The sequence below is a fragment of the Cervus canadensis genome, chromosome 10 (assembly GCF_019320065.1).
Source record: "Cervus canadensis isolate Bull #8, Minnesota chromosome 10, ASM1932006v1, whole genome shotgun sequence".
Classification (NCBI taxonomy): Eukaryota; Metazoa; Chordata; class Mammalia; order Artiodactyla; family Cervidae; genus Cervus; species Cervus canadensis.
In genome coordinates this window covers 26,455,692-26,479,950 of record NC_057395.1, presented here as the reverse complement: position 1 = coordinate 26,479,950, position 24,259 = coordinate 26,455,692, and the positions used below count along the sequence as shown (strand labels likewise).

The 24,259-nt window shown below is 42.0% G+C and overlaps 1 protein-coding gene across 1 annotated transcript in view; it reads left to right on the top strand.

The window, feature by feature from the left end:
- Positions 1 to 24,259, top strand: part of C10H10orf67 (chromosome 10 C10orf67 homolog) — a 157,283-nt gene that overhangs the window by 36,518 nt on the left and 96,506 nt on the right. The window lies entirely within an intron of this gene.

Below are 24,259 nucleotides of genomic sequence, written 5' to 3'. Positions count from 1 at the left end.
TTGGTCACCAAGTGTAAACTCATAAATCTGTTCCCCAAGGGGGAACGGCACCCTTTCTTGTACAAACTTAGTTACCCAATTTATTACCTTACCCAGTTCCATCTGCTGTGAAATCCTATCCCCCCTTACCTGAGGCAAATTTGTTGACACCTGTTTTATTATGGGAGAAGGCCTCCCATACACAATTTCGTGCGGAGAATAGCCTTGGGACTGTGGGGTCATCCTGAGTCTGAGCAGAGCCATTGGGAGCAAGTCCACTCAGGAGCAGTCAGTCTCTCTGATCCACTTGGAGAGTCTCTTTAAGTGTCCGGTTTGTTCATTCCACCATCTCAGAACTCTGGGCCTCCTCTTTGTAGATCTGTGCCTTCTTCTTCGACACAAGGTAACCTGCTTCCATCAACAGCTGGAGCAGTGCATTTGTCCCTTTCCAGCATTTTTCCTTGGTCTCAGGCAGCCAGCAGCAGGTCATCCCCCTATTGTAGGAGCTGACATCCATACTCTTCCGGATGGAATGAGTCCAGATCAGAAGCCAAGGCTTCCCCAAAGATGGCTGGGAAGTTTTTAAACCCTTGTGGGGGAGTCCAGATGAGCTGTTGTTCGGTGCTCCCCACTGGATCTTCCCATTCAAAGGCAAAGATGGGCTGTGATGCTGGGGCGAGGTGTATGCAGAAGAAGGCATCCTTGAGATCTAGGCAAGTGTAAACTTTAGTCCTTGGTGGGAGGAGGCTAAGTAAGGTATAGGGGTTTGGAACAGTGGGATGTAAAGTCACAGTAGCCTGGTTGACTAGCCTGAGATCTTGTACAGGCCTATAGTCCTGTCCTCCTTCCCTTTTGACTGGCAGGATTGGCGTATTCCAAGCCGACTGGCACTCTACTAGAATGCCTGCTTGTTTCAATCTATTGATGTGGGGCAATATGCCGGTTCAGGCCTCCATCCATAGCGGGTACCGGCACTCTCTAACCAGGATGGTGCCTGGTTTGAGTTCCATTATCACTGGGGCATGATGTTCAGCCAGCCTGGGGGGGGGGGGTTGTCTTCCACCCAGACCTCAGGGAATAATTGAGTTAGCTCTCTCTCATGCTCTTCTGGCCCACCCGGTTCTGCCTTCAGAGGCTCATGCAACCTCCACTCATCTTGGGTTGGTATTGAGAGAGAGGGCAAATAAGTCATAGAGTCCGTCCAGAAGGTGGGCCTCTCCTCAGGGGAGAAAGTCACTTGTGCTCCTAGTTTGGAGAGCAAGTCTCTTCCCAACAGGGGTACTGGGCACTCAGGAATGTAGAGGAATTCATGAATCACTTGGTGCCCCCCCCATCTGACATTTTCTGGGCTGGCAAAACGATTTAGTCATCTCTTCTCCGGATACCCCAGTTACAGCGGTAGTCTTTGTGGACAGGGGTGCCACAGGTTTTGTTACTACCGACAGTTCTGCTCCTGTATCCACCATGAAGTCAATGTTTTGGTCCCCCACTTTTACGGTTACCATGGGCTCTCAGGGACCTGATATCTCTGAGCCCTGGCAGCCCTAGTTAATTTCCAGGTCAGCAAGCCCCACAACTGCAGGAGCTTTCTCTTCCTTGCCTTAGGGCATTCATTCTTCCAGTGGCCAAAAGCTCGGCGCCGGGCACACTGGTTTGGCTGTAACGGGCCCAGGGCCTCCCTTGGGACCGGCTGAAGGACTGTCCTGTCCCTGGGGCAGATGAGGTTTTCCGGAGGGCCCGAGATAGACTTTTGCAGAGCAGCAGCTAGCACTGTAAGTCTCTTGTCTGTTCTCTTTTATTCCCTCCGGCTCTCTGGCAGAGCGCAGTCTCTGCTTAATTCCAACATCTCCCTCCCCCTCTTGTCAGTACTCACCGGGAGAGGCGGGTATAGCTTGGGCGGTTCGGTTGGAGCGGGATCCTGGAAGTGTTGGCCAGAGGCTTCTGTCACTGGGATCGGAGCCTGCTCAAACGGCGGCTCTACGAACTCCTGGAAAGCTGGCGGAGGAGCTGTGGCTGTTGCAGAAACTTCACCTGGACCTGGATCGGGCATTAAGGCAGCCTCCAGTCCTGGTGAAGCACTGGGAGGCAGGCGTGTCATTATCCAGCATGGGGGAGGGGTCAGGTCATCCCCGTCCAAATCCTGTAGAATTTCCTTTTTTATCATCAGTCAATTTTTGTGCCCTTAATATTTTTCCCTTTCCCTTCTGGATACAGAACCTTGTCCAAGTAGGAGGGTCTCAAGCTAACCCTAGCCATGAGTCAATAGATGGATATTGATCCAGGTGTCCTGGCTCTCCTGTGACTACTGTATAGACTGCTTCCACTATTTTTAAGTTCACGGTGTTCTCTGGTGGCCATCCTGCTCCCATAGGGGTCCATTCGACCTCACAGAGTATGTGGAGGCAGTTAGGCTTCATCTTCACCCCATAGTCTCCTCCTAATCCCTTCTTTAAATTTTTAATCATGCACTCCAATACAGTTGCCTTAGATTCACTTTCTCCCATCTTGCTTACCTTCTCGGACCTTCTTCTACTTTTCCTTTTCGTTCTGTCTACGAAGTTCTCAGTACCCTATGTACTTCTGATATTTCCACTCAGTGACACTTAAATTGCCATTCTGCCTCCTTCCTAATTAGGGCGAGAAGAGCCTTACCTGCCATATCCCAGAGGGAGAAGGGGGATCAGCGTGTCTTCACCTGCTGGTCAGCACAGCTGAACCAGAACATCACATGGTCCGAGACTGTTTCTCCCTTAAAGTCCATTCTGCCTTGGTGGGCTTGATCAGGTGCGGATGAAAACACAGATGGGTTAAATATCTCATGTCCCAGGCCATCTCCAGAAAAGCCAATTCATACTCACTTCTGTATCCCCCTCCTTCTAGCCTAACAGTTCTGAGGGGGTCAAGAATTTCACAGCAGACAGGACACCTCCTGGGGGAGGGCAGAATACGAGCATACAAGGACCAGTTTCCTATCCTAAAAATCCCCTGGCGATCGCTTGGTAATAATTTTCCCCGAGACGGCGTGGAAACACCTCCTAAATGACCTTCACAAATTTCCTTCCTAAACCCTAGCACGCTCGTGGACCTGTGTACCAAGCAATCGCCACCTGCCTATTCCAGGCTCCTGTGGGTCCCCGCTCCTTCTAGCCCCTCCCAGGGGGGTAATCAGGCCCCCTCTTCCACCCTGCTGGGTGGGTTCCTCCTCACCTGAGCACTCAGTTCCCTGCTGCCGTCCACTACCTGCCAAAGCGAAGAAACCGGGCTTTGAAAGGCTGAATTCTTCCAGAGGGGCGAGGCGCCTTCCCCCCTCTAGGAGATTCAAGCTACAAAGCCTCGGGGTGGCCTCAAATGAGACCTGTCTCCTCAAAGTGAGGAGTTTCCCAGCCAATGCACCAAATGTTATAGCCACGCTTTCCAGGAAACAGACTCACTCAGAAGGACAATGCAGATAGTGGAGTGCAGTTTATTACACCGGCGGGCCCAAGGCAGAGTCTCCTCTTAGCCAAGGACCCCATAGATCAGTTTTAACTTGCATATTTTACATCTGGATTAGGGAATTCTTTTGGAATGCTACAGACTTGTCTTGCTTTGTTGCTCCAATTCTTTGTTGTGAGTCTTGCAGAAAAAGGATTCAACTGGATCATAAAAGACTACACCCATTAAATGCTTCAGAAACACAGGGTGGACGGAGTGATCTTGTTTTCTGCTCAGCAGTTGCCTGAATCACTCGGTGACTTGTTGGATCTTGAGAGCTTGCTTAAGTAGAACAGTCTTGAGACATGAATCAAAGCAACTGTTTGCAGTGTGCCTATTTCACATCAGATTCAATACATGGTCCGTGGATTTTGTTTCTTGTAATATTCACATTACCAGATTTCTTCTGAAGCATTTATAATTGATACACTATTCAAATTCTTTTGTGTTCTCCTATAAGGTATGAAACAATTTGGCAGAGTCAGAGGCTGTTAAAATATTTCAGGAACATGCAACCCATTCTTGCAATGCGATACACAATATTTTACAATGGCATGGGAGTATTCCTCTATGTTTTGTGGCAGGCAAGTTCAAAGCTCTGTGATTAATCACCAAGGAGAAACCTAATAATTATAGTATGATGTACTTTTTTTCTTGGCGAAATCAAGATTTGTGCCATGGATACATCTGTAGCCAATTATTTGTTATGCAATATGGCATAGATCAGATTTCAGGAATAACAATAACAATTTTGCACAAGAAAAGGCCACTCCAGTACATAAGGTTTGGAAATTGCATGGAAGCATTGCAGGGAACAGATTTATCAGTTGGGCACCATTTCCCTTCACGGGTCATTTTGACATTAGTGGATAAGAACAACTCAGGAAATCATTAAAGGAAAGAAAGAGAAAGGAAGAAAAGAATAACTCAGGAGTCACAGTCAACACATGTCCCCAAATGAAATGTACCTCCCCTTGATACATTTTATTCAATAGCATCTTTATCAAAAGATCTTATACACTATATATAGGAATGCCTAATTAAATGTTAATTGATTATTAATTGATTGGGATAAGAAGGTATGAGAAAGTAAAGGACAGTTAAATCCCAAATAAAATGTGTTGTCTGAACAGCCAAGATAAAAATGGAGCAAGATACCCTCAATCTGGAGCCACTTGGAACTGCTTACATTTCATTCCGAGTGTTTATGAGCAAGTAGAAATGGCTGTTCAATGCCTTTTCATTCTTCCCTTCACTTTTGTGCTTTGTTCTCTGTGGAAGTAATTGGCTACTGAATTTCTGAGGCTGCAGGAAACACACTGAAGTGACTGAACTTTTGATCCAAGTGGGCTCACTTGGCAGGCCTCTGGAGGCAAGATTGTTTTATCTATCTGCTTAAAAATGGGTTGTTGTCTGTTTAATCGTATCTTCTAAAGTGTCTTTTGCAAACCTTTGGGCTGGAATTCTAAGAGAAGGCACTGCCAATGGCTCAGGCCCCCTGGTCCTGTGGGGTTTTCCGAGTGTCACCCCTCAACCTTCTGCCTTGTTGTCTTGTGGAGTTGAGGGATGTGTTCTGTAAAAGAAGTAAATGACCAAGGAGCTTCTTCCTCCTCTTCCGCCTGGTCCTCCCTCTCCCAGGTGACTTTGCAGAAGACCTTTTCCTGCATCCCCAACAAGTCTCCTTAGCAGTTCTATAACTGGCCTGAGACAATCCACTAAAACCTTGAATCGCTGGACATGTTTTAATTTATTATTATTATTATTATTTTAATAATCCCTACCACTTGTACTGACATCATGGATTCACAAGACAATATTTCATGCATAAAAGTAATTCATCAACTTCCAGATTATCATTAGAACAATGTATCTTCTCACGTCTATATTATTTCATGGATACACAGACAATAGCTTCTTAAAACAACTTCCTTTTAAAAACAATTTGGCTGAATGGGAAGGAAATCCAAAAGAGAGGGGATGAATATATATGTATAGCTGATTCACTTTGCTGTACAGTAGAATCTAACACAACATTGTAAAGCAACTCTACTTCGATGAAATTAAAACAATTAGCATTCCAGTTTTTCAATGTTATAAATCATATCCATTTAATATCAAGGTCAAATCCAATTTTGTATATGTTTCTGTAGAATATAGTTTTCATATCCATGATAATGTTTAGTCCTTTCTCCAGGTTGTGTCTGACAGCTCAAAATTTGTCAATTTATGGACTCAGATTGAATTACTTTTCTCTAATTGCATTACTTGTCACTTGTCCTTGATAAAGCTCCTGTGTAACTTTTCCGCCTACAGATGTGAACTTGAAATTTCCTCCCTTCCTTGATGTCTTAATTCTTCCTTAGTGAGTTTACTGTAGCCACAAATCTCAGAACTCATGTTATACTGGCTTCTCCAAATTAATTAAAACACTATTATAATTTTTAGCTAAAGAATTGAAGCTGTAGATTATTTTCTATTACCTTTCTTTAAATGCTTTCCCCCAACAAGCTATTCTGTAAGGACTCCCACAACTTTAAGGCTTTAGAGCTGAAGGGATCCTTATAAGTCTAATCAAAAGTTCCTTATCAGAAGCCCCTGGAATTCAAACAAAATAGAAATTATCTCTATATTTCCCACTTTGTCCATGCTCATTTACCATCTCAAAGAACTATCTTAAATTACTAAGGCCTGATTTCTCCTTTATCTTTGTTTCAAGATGCCTAATACCTCTTTTTCTGGTTCAGAAATTGGAGTTATCTCTGAGGATGTGACTCTGTGTGTGTGTGTGTTTGAAAGATGTAACAAGTTGGATAAGGTATTGGTATTTCTCTTTCTTTTTTTTTTACATATGGGATCTTGGTTCCCTGACCAGGGATTGAACCTGAGACCCATGCAGGAAAAGCTCAGAGTCTTAACCCCTGTACCACCAGGGACGTTTCAGCATTGGTATTTCTTAAACAATCAGAAATTCATATTTTAAACACACACAGAAAAACAAAACACACACACACTGACAGGTATGATCTTGCCACATGAGCCAGTTCCAAATTAAAAGACCAGGTGGACAAGTTCCTGTCCACATTTTTCTACTTCTGGGAAGCCTGGGCTTAGTTCTCTTCCCTGGATCAGAGAGGAGCTGGTAAAGCAAACTGTAAGCACGTGGTGATTACCCTCCATGGCTAGACACTGTACTAACTGTTAGGGATACTCAGAGGCCTTGAATTCAAGGAGCTTGTGCTTTAGTAAAGGACACAGCAAGGAGACAATGATAATACATTAATATTATGATAATACATTATAATAGGATAAGAGCATACAAGGAGATCAAGCCAGTCAATCCTAAAGGAAATCAATCCTGAATATTTGTTGGCAGGACCTTTGCTGAAGCTGAAGCTCCAATACTTTGGCCACCTGATGCAAAGAGCCGACTTATTGAAAAAGACCCTGATGGTGGGAAAGATTGAGGGCAGGAGGAGAAGGGGGTGACAGAGGATGAGATGGTTGGATAGTATCACCGACTCAATGGACATGAGTTTGAGCAAACTCCTGGAGATAGTGAAGGATAGGGAAGCATGGTATGCTGCAGTCCATGGGGTCGCAAAGAGTCAGACATGACTTAGCAACTAAACAACAACAACATCTTCTTTGGAAAAATGTCTATTCAAATCCTTTTTCCATTTTTAAATTGGGCTGTTGAGTTGTGAGAGTTCTTTATATATTCTGGATACCAGACCTTGATCAGATATATGATTTGCAGACCTTCCACCCCATGTATTGTGGGTTATCTGTGCTCTTTTGAGAGAACTCTTGCCTGTGACCCTCTTTCCTCTCCATGTGTGTCTGTGCTTTTCTTTCTTCCAGCATTTTTTCCTTCCAGTTTTCTTGAAATATCATTAACATACAGCAATGTGTAAGTTTAAGGTGTCACTCTGCTTGTTGACATAATTGACTGGTTGCAGCCAGCCTGCTAGAGGCCAGAAAATGAGCTGAGAAATTGTAGAGACATAGAGTTGGATCTACTGGATTGAGCCAATGCTTGGGGGAAACTTTTATCTTATCTCTCAGCTCCCCAGTTCCTGAGCCAGTGTATGGACTTGGTGTATAATTGTGATGTTCAGTTACCAGTTGAAAGTCTCCTAAACAATGTGTGTGCTCAGTCTCCCAGTCACGTCCAGCTCTCTGTGACCCCATGAACTGTAGCCGCCAGGTTCCTCTGTCAATGGAATTTTCCAGACAGGATACTGGAGTGCATTGCCATTTCCTTCTCCAGGGCATCTTCCCAACCCAGTGATCAAACCCACATCTCTTGTGTCTTCTGCATTGGCAGGCAGCCAATTACCAATTACCACTAGCGCCACATGGGAAGCCCCCTCCTAAACAGTAGAGGTACCAAATCCAGCCTCAGAGAGGGGAAGTCTTAAATGTTACCTTCTTAGCCAATCAAACCATAGAGTTTAAGAACTAACCTTCAGGAAATTCTCTGGCAGTCCAGTGGTTAGGACTCTGCACAACACTGCCAAAAAACAAATTCACACACAAACATTCATTAAAATTACTTAAATTTTTTGCTTAGAATAGCAGGAAAAGGATTCACATGGATTCCATACACTTTTCTTGAATCTGTTATTGATTAATTTTAAAATGAAAGATTACATTCATGATGCTCCTCTCCCTCAGTTACTATGAAAGGTTCAGTCTATAAAAGGAGGACTAATGCCAAGCTTTGCACTCAGTGCAAAGTACTCAAGTAACAAATGACACATGCTTCTTCATTACTGTTTGCTATATTATTACCTGGGGAGAAAGTCTGAATTAAGTCTGAACTATTGCCAAGTCAAGGGAGGATTCCCTCATTCAGCTCATTTCTCCTTGAATAATTCATTTGGCAAAGTCCTTTTTTACTGCAACAAGCCTAGACCAGAGCTTCTTATTGTGTCTTAATGAATTTTAATTGTACCCCTCCCTATCTTGACATCAGCGTTGTCTTATTTATGACTACATTTTGATCACTATTCATAATTCTTCAGACTCCAAAGCTTGAAACAATTTATAGTTTCGTTTTTTGTTTTCTTTGTCTTCTCAAACTACTTAGCTCAATGGATAAACTAATGAGACTAATGTATCCAAAATCATGGGGCTTGGCTACCCGATGTCCTCTCTCTGGCCACAGACTGTCCCTCTGACACCACCACCCCCCCCCCCAACCTTACCCCATATTGTTATTTGTAATAAGAGAAATAAATGTTGGTCTTCACTTCATTTCTGGCATGGTTCCTTAAAACTCTTGGAACTTCCTGAAGAATAAGAGTGATAAAGATGTCTTTTGTTATTTATAACAAGTCCCTTTACAACACACTTGAATTTATGTTAGTAAGTGACTTTGGGGGAGCTAGCAGTCCAATGGTAAAGATATTCATTCACTGCAGGGGGCATGGGTTCATTTTCTGGTCGGGGAACTAAGATTCCACATGACAAAAAAAAAAAAGAAAAAAGAAGTGACTTTTGGAAAGCCCTAAGGATGGGGGCTGGTTGCCAGGGGAGCCAATCAGAATTAAATCAAATTAGTAGATTAGAACTTTCAATCCAACCACCAACTTCCGGGAAGGGGAGAGGAGCTGGAGGTTAAATTAGTCACCAGTGATCAGAGATTTAATTCATTACAGCTATGCAATGAAGCTCCAGGGCTTCCCTAGTAGCTCAGATGTAAAGAATCTGCCTGAAATGCAGGAGACCCAGGTTCCATCCCTGGGTTGGGAAGATTTCCCTGGAGAAGAGAATAGCAGCCCACTCCAGTATTCCTGCCTGGAGAATTCCATGGACAGAGGAGCCTGGAGGGCTACAGTCCATAGGATCACAAGGAGTCAGACACCAGTAAGCAACTAACACTTTCACTTTCAGTGAAGCTCCACAAAGTTATTGTTCAGTTGTTCAGTGGTGTCCAACTCTTTGCAACCCCATGGACTGCAGCATGCATGCCAGGCTTCCCTATCCTTCACTATCTCCAGGAGTTTGCTCAAACTCATGTCCGTTGAGTCGGTGATACTATCCAACCATCTCATCCTCTGTCACCCCCTTCTTCTCCTGCCCTCAGTCTTTCCCACCATCAGTGTCTTTTTCAGTAAGTTGGCTCTTCGCACCAGGTGGCCAAAGTATTGGAGCTTCAGCTTCAGCATCAGTCATTCCAACAAATAATCAGGGTTGATTTCCTTTAGGATTGACTGGTTTGATCTCCTTATATGCTCTTATCCTATTATAATGTATTATCATAATATTAACGTATTATCATTGTCTCCTTGCTGTGTCCTTTACTAAATCACAAGCTCCTTGAATTCAAGGGCCTCTGAGTATCCCTAAGAGCTAGTACAGTGTCTAGCCATGGAGGGTAATTTTGGAGCCCAAGAAAATAAAGTCTGTCACTGTTTTCACTGTTTTCCCACCTCTTTGCAATGAAGTGATGGGACCGGATGCCATGATCTTGGTTTTCTGCATGTTGAGTTTTAAGCCAGCTTTTTCACTCTCCTTTTTCACCTACATCAAGAAGCTTTTTATTTTCTCTTCACTTTCTGCCATAAGAGTGGTGTCATCTGCCTATCTGAGAGAACCTAATAAGAAAGGTTTGGAGAGTTTTCCGGTTGGAGTACATGGAGGTGCTGGGAGCTGGTTCAGGAGAAGTCATCTTGGTGCCTTTCTCCAGACCTTTGCCATAGACTCTCTTCCATTTATAATAATCGAGTAACGTACACTGTTTTCCTGAGTTCTGTGAGCCACTCTAGCAAATGAACTGAACTGAGGAGGGGAGTGTGGAAATTTCTGATTTATAGCTGGTCAGTCAGAAGCACAAGCAAAAACCTGGACTTGCATTTGGCCTCTGAAGCGGGGAGGACAGGGACCATCTTCTGAGACTGAGCCCTCAGCCCGTGGGATCTGGTGCTGTCTCCAGGTAAATAGTGTCAGAATGAACTTATAGGTCTCAACAACACCCACCTGGTGTTGCAGAATGGCTTGATGAGCAGAAAACCCACACATGCGGTATCAGGGTGAAGTAGTGTTGTAGTAGAATACTGAGAACAGAAGAGACACAGGGGAGCTTTTAAGGAGTTTTTTTTAGCCTCCTTAAGCCCCATCTCTTTCCCTGGCATGCCAGTGGTTAAGACTCTGCCTTCCAAACAGGGGATGTGGATTCGATCCCTGTTGGGAGAACTAAGGTCCCACATGCCTTGAGGTGTGGCCAATTTTTTTTTTTAACGCACCTGTGTAGTCATCCAGCTGAAGTGCTGGGTTAGTTGAGGGGATAATATACAACTAACTGAATTCTTCAGTCCAAAGACTTGCCTTTCATACAAAGGGTGGTTAACCTTTAATTTATTGAGGATGGCCATTAGCAGCTTTCTGAGGCTCAGTTTCTCCACTTATAAAAAGAGGATAATGATTAATATGAATAATTATGAAGACTACACACCACCACACAATTGTAAGACACGAAATTATGTGTGCCCCAGGAGTACAACCATTTAAGGATGCCTGCAGTTGTAATAACCCAAGAATGAAAGGGAAAACAAAAAAGGAAAAGCAATTATTTTTTACAGAGGTGGGATTATGAATGAGCTTAATCTTTCCTTTAAAATTTCTCTGAACATTGTTTTATAAACAAATGTTTATTTATAAATGAACAGATGTTCAAAACCCCTCTAGACTTCAGCACTCCAACTTTCATGTCCAAATAAAATGGCTTAATTATACATCCCAATATTTTCCTATGATATTTTTAAACCCCCAGCTTAGATGAGGGGAAAGAAGATTTCATTCTCCTGTCCATTTCCATTTGCCCCCCTGCCTGGAGCTAAAGCCCAATCCTCAGCACAGCTCCTTGAGCAGAGACCAGCCTCTTCTTCAAGGCAGAATCACCATTAACTCAAGGCTATCCATTCATTCTTATCTTGCTGACTCTTTGAAGAGAAAGAGAGGGTGACAGAACAGCACAGAACATAAAACAACTTGAAATTTGCATATTATATCCATTTTCACCCCACTATACACAACTTCCCTCAGAAATTTTTCCTCCTCCATCTCTGACCAGATGAAATGACCCTATAAATATACCCTTGCCCAAGCTCTTAACATATAAGGCAGTTTTAATTCTGCATTCATGTGTGTGGTTACTTGGATTAGTAATTGTCTCTCCCCCTATATTATTATAAGCTCTATAAGGGCATGGTCTATTTTTGGTTTTGTTCATCATTGTATTTCCAGCACCTAGCTTAGTACCTGACCTGTGGTAAACATTCCATACATATTTGCTGAGTAAATGAGTGGTGATTGTTAAGTACATGAGATTTCATAGGCACTCACTGCGCTCATGTGCTATGTATGGTCCAGACATTGTTCTCGGTTCTTTCAGTCAAACATCTCATTTAGTACTCATAAATGAGATAAATATTTTTATTATTTCTGTTATATTAATGACAAAAAAAAAAAAGAAAAAACAACTGAGGCACAGAGAGGTTATGTGATTGCCCAAGGCTACACAGCTTCTAAGTGAGGATACGGGATTCAAGCAATCTGTGCTCTGAGCCAAAGATCCTAAACTGTATGCAAGCTAAGCTATTTAAATAGATGAATCAATGAATAAAGAGGCAGATTCTTTGAATTATTTATCCTGTGGAAAATTATTCATCTATTTTTTTAGGCATTTAGAATAAGGTACAGATGAAACAGTTCGCTTTTCTCGTATAGCTTATATTAGTGTGTGTGTGTGCACCTGAGTTGCCGGCATATGAGATAAACAATCAACAAATGAAGATATACTATGTCAGCTGGTCAGAAAATAAAGCAGGAGAGGAAAACAGAGAAAAAAGCAAGTTTCTGCCAGTGTGGTCAGGCAAGGCTTTATTAGGAGAGCTGAGGATTTAAGTCAAAGAGAAGATATAGAGATGACTGAGAAATAAATGGTTCCATTAAAATGATCTGAGATGATAAAATTCAAAGCAAACATTTATTCAAGCTTCTTACAAGCCCAGGGCTGGAGAAAGCAGCAAAATAACCTGGGAGGTCATTTTACACAGCATAGCTGTGGTTGTTCTAAATCCCAAGGTATTGGCGATAAGTCAGCACAGAAGTACTCCTTCTCTGTCTTTGGCTGGTTGACTGGGGTGCCCTCTACTGCACGGTCCCGCCAGGCTCCAGGTGGGAAGCAGTGCCAACCAAAGAACACAACATCACCAGTTAAATTCACCTCCGGGGAATTCCCTGGCAGTCCAGTGGTTAGGACGCCTAGCTTTCAGTGCACAGAGCATGGGTTTGATCCCTGGTCAGGGAACTGAGATCCCCTTACTATATAAATAGATAAATGCATCTCTGATTCGTTAAACCAAATAGCAGTGCTTAGCCACTCAGGCGTTAGGCTCCTCTGTCCATGGGGATTCTCCAGGCAAAAATACTGGAGTGGGTTGCCATGCCCTCCTACAGGGGATCTTCCCAACCCAGGGATCAAACCCAGGTCTCCAACCTAGGTCTCCCACATTGCAGGTGGATTCTTTACTGTCTGAGCCGCCAGGGAAGCCTGAGAATATAGGAGTGGGTAGCCTATCGCTTCTCCGGGGGAACTTCCCGACTCAGGAATCAAACCAGGATCTCCTACAATGCAGGTGGATTCTTTACCAGCTGAGCTACAAGGGAAGCCCAAAGTGAAGTCGCTCAGTTGTGTCTGACTCTTTGCGACCCTATGGACTGTAGCCTACCAAGCTCCTCTGTCCATGGGATTTTCCAGGCAAGAATACTGGGGTGGGCTGCCATTTCCTTCTCCAGGGGATTGTCCCTACCCAGGGATTGAACCTGGGTCTCCCACATTGTAGGCAGGCACTTTACTGTCTGAACCTCCAGGGAAGCCCATCTATGCCTCTCCAGATCAGCCCATGTGCTTGCTATCCTGTGACTCTGCAAGGAAAATGTGCTTTTTAAAATGTCTGGTGCGGCAACGCACTGAAGGATCCATGCATTTCCCTCAGATGTTTTGTTGATGCCCAGGTGGTTAGGTTGAGCACTTAGACCACTTGACTCAATGCTGTCTAAGAGGAAAGTCTTGGGAACATGATACCTAATCAGAACTTTTGTTACTAAATCTTTGTGAGAAAATGGATGGAGAGAGATCCACAGAACAAAGTGTTGGTGAAAACCATTAAATGTTTTGATTCCTAAAGCAAAGGAGTTCTCTTTTAAGAAAAAAATAATCAGGTAGGTGTTGAGTGGCCTCTACTATCACTAGAGTTTCTAAACAAGGATGAAATTCACCTGCTGGTGGTTTGGATTTTTTACTAATAGTATAATCACTTCTCTCCTTGCTTGGTCTTCTTTTTTTTTTGCTTTCTCTTTCTTCCTTTTTTTTTTTTTTTAAACCTTTTATAATTCAGTAGCAGTCCACAAACCAGCAAAGCCACATACAGGAAGCTGGTTAACTGAGACACCTTGAGGTTTTTGAAAATAAAAGAATTGAACATTTCCTTTGTGCCAAAGGAGAGGAAGTAAAGACTGACTAAGATGCTGTGCTTTATTAAAAAGCCTATTGAGTCAGAAAGATTTCCTGATTAAGGAGGTAAATTACCTGTTCAATCTTTCCTCTATTGATCTGCCTAAAGGCCATTAAAATATAGATTATGTCTCAGAAAACTGGATACAGAGATAAAAGTTCATTAAACCAACATTTCATTAGCAATGCAGCAGAAAGGTTCCTAACAACTGTGTCTGAGAGGGTGTAATCATCTGTTCCCTGTCTTTGAGGTGATACAACTTACGACTCTTAGAATGCCTTTTTTGGGGAAGGGTGGGTAGTGAGTCTTGTAGGATCTTATTAATAGTTCCCTGACCAGGGATTGAACACTGGCCCCCAGCAGTGAAAGCCTGGAATCCTAACCCTTAGGCCACCAGGGAATGCTCTATGAAAGCATTTTGAGCATCTTTTATGTGTCATATGCAATGCCTGTTCCACCTATACAAAGATAAATAAGGCCCTTTCCTGGAGATGATCATAATCTGTGAGATAGGGATAGATGTATAACAACTAGGAATAACAGAGACATCCCTGGTGGTCCAGTGGCTAAGACTCCATGCTTCCAATGCAGGGGCCAAGGTTTGATCCTTGGTCAGGGAACTAGATCCCAACTAAGAGTTTGCAGGCCACAAACTAAAGATCCTTCAAGCCACAACAAAGTTGAAGATCCTGTACATCACAACTGAGATCCAGTGCAGTCAAATAAATAAAGATTAAAAATAAAAGAACTTAAACAGAGTTCAGACAGTTTAGTCGCTCAGTCATGTCTGACTCTTTGTGATCCCATGGACGGCAGCACGCCAGGCTTCCCTGTCCAGCACCAACTCCTGGAGTTTACTCAAACTCATGACCATTGAGTCGGTGATGCCAACCAACCATCTCATCCTCTGTCGTCCTCTTCTCCTCTCGCCTTCAGTCTTTCCCAGCATCAGGGTCTTTTCAAATGAGTCAGCTCTTTGCATCAGGTGGCCAAAGTATTGGAGTTTCAGCTTCAGCATCAGTCCTTCCAGTGAACATTCAAGACTGATTTCCTTTAGGATGGACGGGTTAGATTTCCTTGCAGTCCATAGGACTCTCAAGAGTCTTCTCCAACACCACCGTTCAAAAGCAACAATTCTTCAGTGCTCAGCTTAATTTATAGTCCAACTCTCATGTCCATACATGACTACTAGAAAAACCATAGCATTGACTAGATGGACCTTTGTTGGCAAAGTAATGTCTCTGCTTTTTAATATGCTGTCCAGGTTGGTCATAACTTTCCTTCCAAGGAGTAAGCATCCTTTAATTTCATGGCTGCAGTCACCATCTGCAATAATTTTCGAGCCCCCAAAAATAAAGTCTCTCATTGTTTCCACTGTTTCTCTGTCTATTTGCCATGAAGTGATGGGACCGGATGCCATGATATTTGTTCTCTGAATGTTGAGCTTTAAGCCAACTTTTTCACTCTCCTCTTTCCCTTTCATCAAGAGGCATTTTAGTTCTTCTTTGCTTTCTGCCATAAGGGTGGTGTCATCTGCATAGCTGAGGCTATTGATATTTCTCCCAGCAATCTTGATTCCAGCTTGTGATTCATCCAGCCCAACGTTTCTTATGATGTACTCTGCATATAAGATAAATAAGCATGGTGATAATATACAGCCTTGACACACTCCTTTTCCTATTTGGAACCAGTCTGTTCCAAAAACAGACTAAACAGAGTTAGTCATTGATTTACTTGATAAATACTTAAGTAAACACCTACTATGTGGATGGCATGCATTGTCCTGGGGATACAAGGATGAATAAGATACAGATTTTATACATCAAAATCAGTCATTTTAAAGCAGCTTTTATGGTTTCCTCTGCCCTCCCAGAAAACTTTGGTTACATGCAATTATTAGGTTTCTTTGGATAGATGCTGCATCCTTGAAAGAAGTTTGATCAAAGTCAAGGTTAGCTATTTCCCCACAACCTTGCTTTCAGCTTATAACAAAAGCATCTCAGACATTTATTTAAACAAACACTCAAAAAATAAAAACCAAACTAAAACGAATTAAAATGAGAGAGAAAGAGAAATAAAAAGCACTCATTAGTAAGCAGAGCCCAAATAGTTTATGCAACCTGGTTCAGAGAGGTTCACAAAGTCCCACCTTCCTGTTCTCTCACGTGCTCTGACTACTGTCAGGTGTGGATGGTTTCTTTGGTAACTTTCCAGAAGCAGTATTCTAAGCCCTTCCAGTGGGGATCGGGAAACTGTACAGCAAGGACTAGACAGAAGGCTATTAGAGGATCAAGCCTGATTCCTCAGGGTTTAAGTTACAACCTTCCTGAGGTTCTTGTGTACTATTTCTGCAAGCATGGGAGGATTTCAGAACTATTTTGGCTGACATATCTTGAAGATCTTTAAAGTCACCAATTCAAGCCTGCTTCTAACATCTACCATGATAGTCAATAAACCATAACATTCAATAAAAACCCACTGCTGATGTTTAGTGTATTAACTGGCACAACATGGCTTGTTGGTCTAGAACTGTTACCAACAGAGCCTGGAGTAGTCCCTCCTGTCATATGGGCTTCCTGATTTAAGCGACAGTGAGAGGACCATCCCTGGACTATCTGCCCTGATCAGCACCTTAGTTATATGCTATAGGATAACCCATGTTATATGAATATAATACCTCTCAGTGTGCACTAGGTAAATAAACATACTTTGGAAGAATAACAGCCTCAGTTTCATGCTACTGTATTCGCCTATGTCCATTGTGTTTCTCTTGTCCTCAAAATTGCTAAATTTGAAATATTTTTCTACCACTTTTCCAAGATAGAATTTGAAGCTGGAGTACAACGACAAGTGCCTATGCTGCAGTTATAGGATGTCAATGAGCTGGGCTCACTGCCCAGGCAAAGCCTGACTTGCAGGTGTGTTGTGGGAAAAGCCTTGCCTCTGAGTCTAGTCCATGAGAAGCTGAATCTAAATCCTTATTTTATCAGTTCATTAGGTCAGGCCACAGGGGAATACTCACACCAATCAAAATCACAGTTTTGCTGCCTAGACCAGGTTTTCTTGGTAATCTACGTACCTGTAAGTCTGAAATAGTTATTGGCAAGCTGCCTTGTGACACTGGAAAAAGAACAGAAATAGATGGTAATATGTATTTTATTCAAGTTATGGAAAAAACATAACTTGTATAAAATACTTTAACTTGGATAAAAATAATCTCATGAGTGTTCCACATCTCATGAGATCAGATCCCTCGATGATCTGATGAAACAGAGCCCCCTGAACAAATTTTGGTCTGATAAATTCTTATTATGCCTTATTTCACTGATTCTAAGATTCACATTTTTAACATCTTTCAATATATTGCATGAAATATGGTAACTGCCTTTTTATTACTCTCCATTCAGACTTCTACCTTTCCTGAATCACCTCACTATATTGTAATGCACGTTACAGATATCTTGTGTCCCAACCATGAAGATCCATTCTGGTCACATGATCAGACCTGGAGATTTCCCAAATTCCCTTCATCCCCAGGTACATAAATCTTCTCTCAGATGGACTCAAAAGGCCTGTGCCATAAGATTGGGTGAATCTTAGTCCCCTGACTAGTGATCAAGCCTGTGTCCTCTGCAGTAGAAGCTTGGAGTCCCAACCACTGGACCACCAGGGAATTCCCACCTCAGATGGATTCACTTCTGCAGATGGCTAAACTCTACCATTTTTTTCACATTTTTATTGATCTCCCTTTTAAAGATCTAAACTTAGCTTTAAATAGATGATACCTTTAGTACAGTGGTCAAAAACATTTGGCAGTAAGATCTAAAGCCCATATATCAAAGTTTAGTTCAGTTCAGTCGCTCAATCGCGTCCGACTCTTTGTGACCCCGTGAATCGCAGCACGCCAGGCTTCCCTGTCCATCACCAACTCCTGGAGCTTGCTCAAACTCAAGTTCATCGAGTTGGTGATGCCATCCAGCCATCTCATCCTCTGTCGTCCCCTTCTCCTCCTGCCCCCAATCCCTCCCAGCATCAGGGTCTTTTCAAATGAGTCACCCCTTCGCATGAGGTGGCCAAAGTATTGGAGTTTCAGTTTCAGCATCAGTCCTTCCAATGAACACCCAGGACTGATCTCCTTTAGGATGAACTGGTTGGATCTCCTTGCAGTCCAAGGGACTCTCAAGAGTCTTCTCCAACACCACAGTTCAAAAGCATCAATTTTTCAGCGCTCAGCTTTCGTCACAGTCCAACTCTCACATCCATACATGACCACTGGAAAAACCATAGACTTGACTAGACAAACCTTTGTTGGCAAAGTAATGTCTCTGCTTTTTAATATGCTATCTAGGTTGGTCATAACTTTCCTTCCAAGGAGTAAGCGTCTTTTAATTTCATGGCTGCAGTCGCCATCTGCAGTGATTTTGGAGCCCCCCAAAATATCCAGGTTACTCCTGTCCAAACTCCCTATCAAGGTTCTTATCTTTGTTTTCAGCTTTAGCCAGACAACAAACACTTATTGATGCACTTTTACAAGAGTGGACATGTTATCTCATTGCAGCAAAATTTAACACATTAAAATGATCGAGTCTCAGGAATTTTTCCATGAAGGATTTAATACCATAATATTGTCATTGCTTCCCAGGTGGCTCAGTGATAAAGAATCCATCTGCCAGTGCAGGAGATGCAGGAGACTCAGGTTCAATCCTGGGTCAGGAACATCCCCTGGAGTAGGAATTGGCAACACACACCAGAATTCTTGCCTGGGAAATCTCATGGACAGAGGAACCTGGCAGGTTGTAGTCCATGGGGTCACAAAGAGTCAGACATGACTGAGCAACTGAGCACACACATATGTCCTGGCTAAGGGGCTTGCTATTTCCTTTCCCAACTCTTTATTTAAGAACTCTGGTTTTGGATGAAGCATGACATAAAACAAGTTTACATAACAGAGCCTGCACCACATAATCATAGATTACAGCTGATGATAAAAGAAAAATAAGCACTTTACATAGGATGACGCTCTAGAAAGAATTTAAATTACAAACCTACACTGAAACCCTCTTGGCTTTTACTAGGCTCTAGAACTGATAATATCCAACTGCAATATATAAATTACTATGTTTAGAGCCAGCACTTGACTCTTAATCAAATCCTCATGCTATTTAATCTGAGATGTTAACACTTTTAATAATTGGTAGGTGATCTTTTCATATAAGGACACATTATATTTATATATGGTTCAGAGAAGCATTTGAAAATTTACAGTTGGAGCCCAAGTCCTATTAATTTAGCAAGTAAAAATTATTGTAGCTAATGAAATATTTGACTTTTTTAAAAATGGAAAACTTTAAAGAATACATTCCTCAGTTGTGGTTTAGAAGGAAAGAACACACTCTCTGAAGGCCTGGGCCTGGTTAGCACAGGACATGCAGTGTGTTCCATGCTGCCTGCTTTTCTTGCTTTATGGATTATTCCCAATCACCCTAGGAAAGGTTGATTATCTTGTCTATAATGGTAAAAATAGAGAGGCTCAGAGACATTAAAATGAAAACAGAAAATCTGTCCCATATACTAAAGCCAGTTTCAGAACTACTATTTTTTTGTCTTAATGTTTAACCCAGAGCTCATGAGCTTTCCACTAGCAACCGTCAATGAATTCAACATGTGATACAAAAGGTCTGCATTTAGTATGATAAATACTCTGACAGTGCCAACCCCAGGTAATTGAAGGCGGGAATGTGATGTGAAATAAACAATTTTACAAGGCAGAACACCTTGAGAGATCAATGTAAGTAACTAGTAGGAAGTGTTATGTAATTAATAGTTTCAAAAACAACATCATCATAACTTGGTCTCCTAGACACTGAAATCAGAAGCTCCTTGATATGCTATATAGCATGGTTTCAAACAAAAAGCTTTTGTTCAGTACATGTTTTTGTGGGACAGCGTAACTATGCAGCCCCTATAGGTCAACAAACACAGGACAGAGCTGACCAATGACTCATGAAATCTATCCTGAGATCTCCCTCCTCAGTTTCAAAACATTCATTTAGCACTGCATTAGAGAAATAGTCAACAGCTTGTCAGTCTTTTCCCTATCTTGACCTGGGTTCTGAACAGATTAGGCTTTTTACTTCAACTTGGAATTTAACTCATTTAAAAAATTTCATACACATTTAGGTAAAATAAAAAATTCACCTAAGACAAGACAATGTATTTAATTTATAATATATATTATACTTACATATATATATTTTAAATACTCTTTTGATTAATAGTAAAATTTTCCTAAGTAGACTTAAAAGTTAGATTTTGAAAAGAAAAACCACCATAGGGATTTCCCTAGTGGTTCCATGGCTAAAACTCCATGCTCCCAATGCAGGGAGCCCAGGTTCATTCCCTGGTCTGGGAACTAGATCTCACGTAGTGCAACTAAATCTTCAAGTGCTGCAACTAAAGATCCCACATGCCACAACTAAGACCTGGCACAGCCAAATAAATAAATTAAAATTAATAAAAATTTTAAAAGCCACTATACAGTAAAAGTAACTTTTTTTCTCTTTCCTTAAACTTCCAGAAGGAAAATGAACCATCACGGAAGATTATCTTGGCACTATTTATGAACTTTGTCCGGCATTTGGGTCTTTTCACCTTTGTCTTTAAGAGTAGTGATAATGTTACAGTGATTTATTATTTGTATTCTGAGCTTTGAATACCAGACTAACTTCTTTTTACATAATTATTATGAAAGAGAAGAAAATATTTTGTTTTCCTGTGGACAGTTTGATATGCTTCATTCTAAATTGAAATTATTTAGTTCTAAGACCAGGCAATCTAATCACATGGACCACAGCCTTGTCTAACTCAATGAAACTAAGCCATGCCAAATAGGGCCACCCAAGATGGACAGGTCTTTGTGGAGAGTTCTGACAAAATGTGGTCCGCTGGAGAAGGGAAAGGCAAACCACTTCAGTATTCTTGCCTTGAGAACCCCATGAACAGTATGAAAAGGCAAAAAGATAGGACACTGAAAGATGAACTCCCCAGGTCAATAGGAGCCCAAGATGCTACTGGAGATCAGTGGAGAAATAACTCCAGAAAGAATAAAGAGATGGAGCCAAAGCAAAAACAACACCCAGTTGTGGATGGGACTGGTGATAGAAGCAAGGTCCGATGCTGTAAAGAGCAATATTGCATAGAAACCTGGAATGTTAACTCCATGAAACGAGGCAAATTGGAAGTGGTCAAACAGGAGATGGCAAGAGTGAACGTCGACATTTTAGGAATCATTGAACTAAAATGGACTGGAATGGGTGAATTCAACTCAGATGACCATTATATCTACTACTGTGGGCAGGAATCCCTTAGAAGAAATGGAATAGTCATCATAGTCAACAAAAGAGTCCAAAATGCAGTACTTGGATGTAATCTCAAAAATGACAGAATGATCTCTGTTCGTTTCCAAGGCAAACCATTCAATATCACAGTAATCCAAGTCTATGCCCCGACCAGTAATGCTGAAGAAGCTGAAGTTGAACGATTCTTTGAAGAACTACAAGACCTTTTAGAATTAACACCCAAAAAAGATGTCCTTTTCATTATAGGGGACTGGAATGCAAAAGTAGGAAGTCAAGAAACACCTGAAGTAACAGGCAAATTTGGCCTTGGAGTATGGAATGAAGCAGGGCAAAGGATAATAGAGTTTTGCCAAGAGAATGCACTGGTCGTAGCAAACACCCTCTTCCAACAACATAAGAGAAGACTCTACACATGGACATCACCAGATAGCCAACACCGAAATCATACTGATTACATTATTTGCAGCCAAAGATGGAGAAGCTCTATGCAGTCAACAAAAACAAGACCAGGAGCTGATTATGGCTCAGAATATGAACTCCTTATTGCCAAATTCAGACTTAAATTGAAAAAATTTGGAAAAACCACTAGACCATTCAGGTATGACCTAAATCAAATCCCTTGTGATTATACAGTGGAAGTAAGAAACAGATTTAAGGAACTAGATCTGATAGAGTGCCTGATGAACTACGGATGGAGGTTCATGACATTGTACAGGAGACAGGGATCAAGACTATCCCCAAGAAAAAGAAATGCAAAAAAGCAAAATGGCTGTCTGAGGAGGCCTTACAAATAGTTGTAAAAAGAAGAGAAGAGAAAAGCAAAGGAGAAAAGGAAAGATATACGCATTTGAATGCAGAGTTCCAAAGAAGAGCAAGGAGAGATAAGAAAGCCTTCCTCAGTGATCAGTGAAAAGAAGTAGAGGAAAACAATAGAATGGGAAAGACTAGAGATCTCTTCAAGAAAATGAGAGATACCAAGGGAACATTTCATGCAAAATGGGCTCAATAAAGGACAGAAATGGTATGGACCTAACAGAAGCAGAAGATATTAAGAAGAGGTGGCAAGAATACACAGAACTGTACAAAAAAGACCTTCACGACCCAGATAATCATGATGGTGTGATCACTCACCTAGAGCCAGACATCCTTGAATGTGAAGTCAAGTGGGCCTTAGGAAGCATCACTGCAAACAAAGCTAGATGGAATTCCAGTTGAGCTATTTCAATCCTAAAAGATGATGCTGTGAAAGTGCTACACTCAATATGCCAGCAAATTTGGAAAACTCAGCAGTGGCCAGAGGACTGGAAAATGTCAGTTTTCATTCCAATCCCAAAGAAAGGCAATGCCAAAGAATGCTCAAATTACCTCACAATTGCACTCATCTCACACGCTAGTAATGTTCAAAATTCTCAAAGCCAGCCGTCAACAATACGTGAACTGTGGACTTCCAGATGTTCAAGCTGGGTTTAGAAAAGCCAGAGGAACCAGAGATCAAATTGCCAACATCTGCTGGATCATCAAAAAAGCAAGAGAGCTCCAGAAAAACATCTATTTCTGCTTTATTGACTGTGCCAAATCCTTTGACTGTGTGGATCACAATAAACTGTGGAAAATTCTGAAAGAGATGGGAATACCAGACCACCTGACCTGCCTCATGAGAAATCTGTATGCAGGTCAGGAAGCAATGTTAGAACTGGACATGGAGCAACAGACTGGTTCCAAATTAGCAAAGGAGTACATCAAGGCTGTATACTGTCACTCTGCTTATTTAACTTATGTGCAGAGTACATCATGAGAAACACTGGGCTGGATGAATCACAAGCTGGAATCAAGATTGCCTGGAGAAATATCAATAACCTCAAATATGCAGATGACACCACCCTTATGGCAGAAAGGAATGAAGAACTAAAGAGCCTCTTGATGAAAGTGAAAGAGGAGAGTAAAAAAGTTGGCTTAAAGCTCAACATTCAGAAAACAAATATCATGGCATCCAGTCCCATCACTTCATGGCAAATAGATGGAGAAACAGTGGAAATAGCGAGAGACTTTATTTTGGGGGGCTCCAAAATCATTGCAGATGGTGACTGCAGCCACGAAATTAAAAGATGCTTACCCCTTGGAAGGAAAGTTATGACCAACCTGGACAGCATATTAAAAAGCAGAGACATTACTTTGCCAACAAAGGTCCGTCTAGTCAAAGCTAAGGTTTTTCTAGTAGTCATGTATGGATGTGAGAGCTGGAGTATAAAGAAAGCTGAGCGCCAAAGAATTGATGCTTTTGAACTGTGGTGTTCGGGAAGACTCTTCAAAGTCCCATGGACTGCAAGGATTTCCAACAAGTCCATCCTAAAGGAAATCAGTCCTGAATATTCATTGTAAGGACTGATGCTGAAGCTGAAACTACAATACTCTGGCCATCTGATGAGAAGAGCTGACTCATTTGAAAAGACCCTGATGCTGGGAAAGATTGAAGGCAGGAGGAGAAGGGGATTACAGAGAATGAGATGGTTGGATGGCATCACCGACTCAGTGGAGATGAGTTTGAGTAGACTCCAGGAGTTGGTGCTGGACAGGGAGGCCTGGTGTGCTGTGGTCCATGGGGTTGCGAAGAGTTGGACAGGACTGAGCAACTGAACTGAAGACCAGGCAATGACATGTGGCTGATACCAGAAATACGTTTGCTATCATATCAGGGTGGTACATAATTTAAAATAAAGGATAAGCAACAATTTCACTCTAAGGAACTTCTCTTATTATTGTACAAACAGTAATAATGAATTCCACACAACACCTTATAACTTAGTGACTTACCTGGTGGGTCAGTGGTTAAGCCTCCCTGCTGCCAATGCAAGGGACACCTCTTGGATCCTTGGTTGGGAACAAGAGGTTCCCAACCTCTTGTTGGAACACATGCCCCAAGATGAG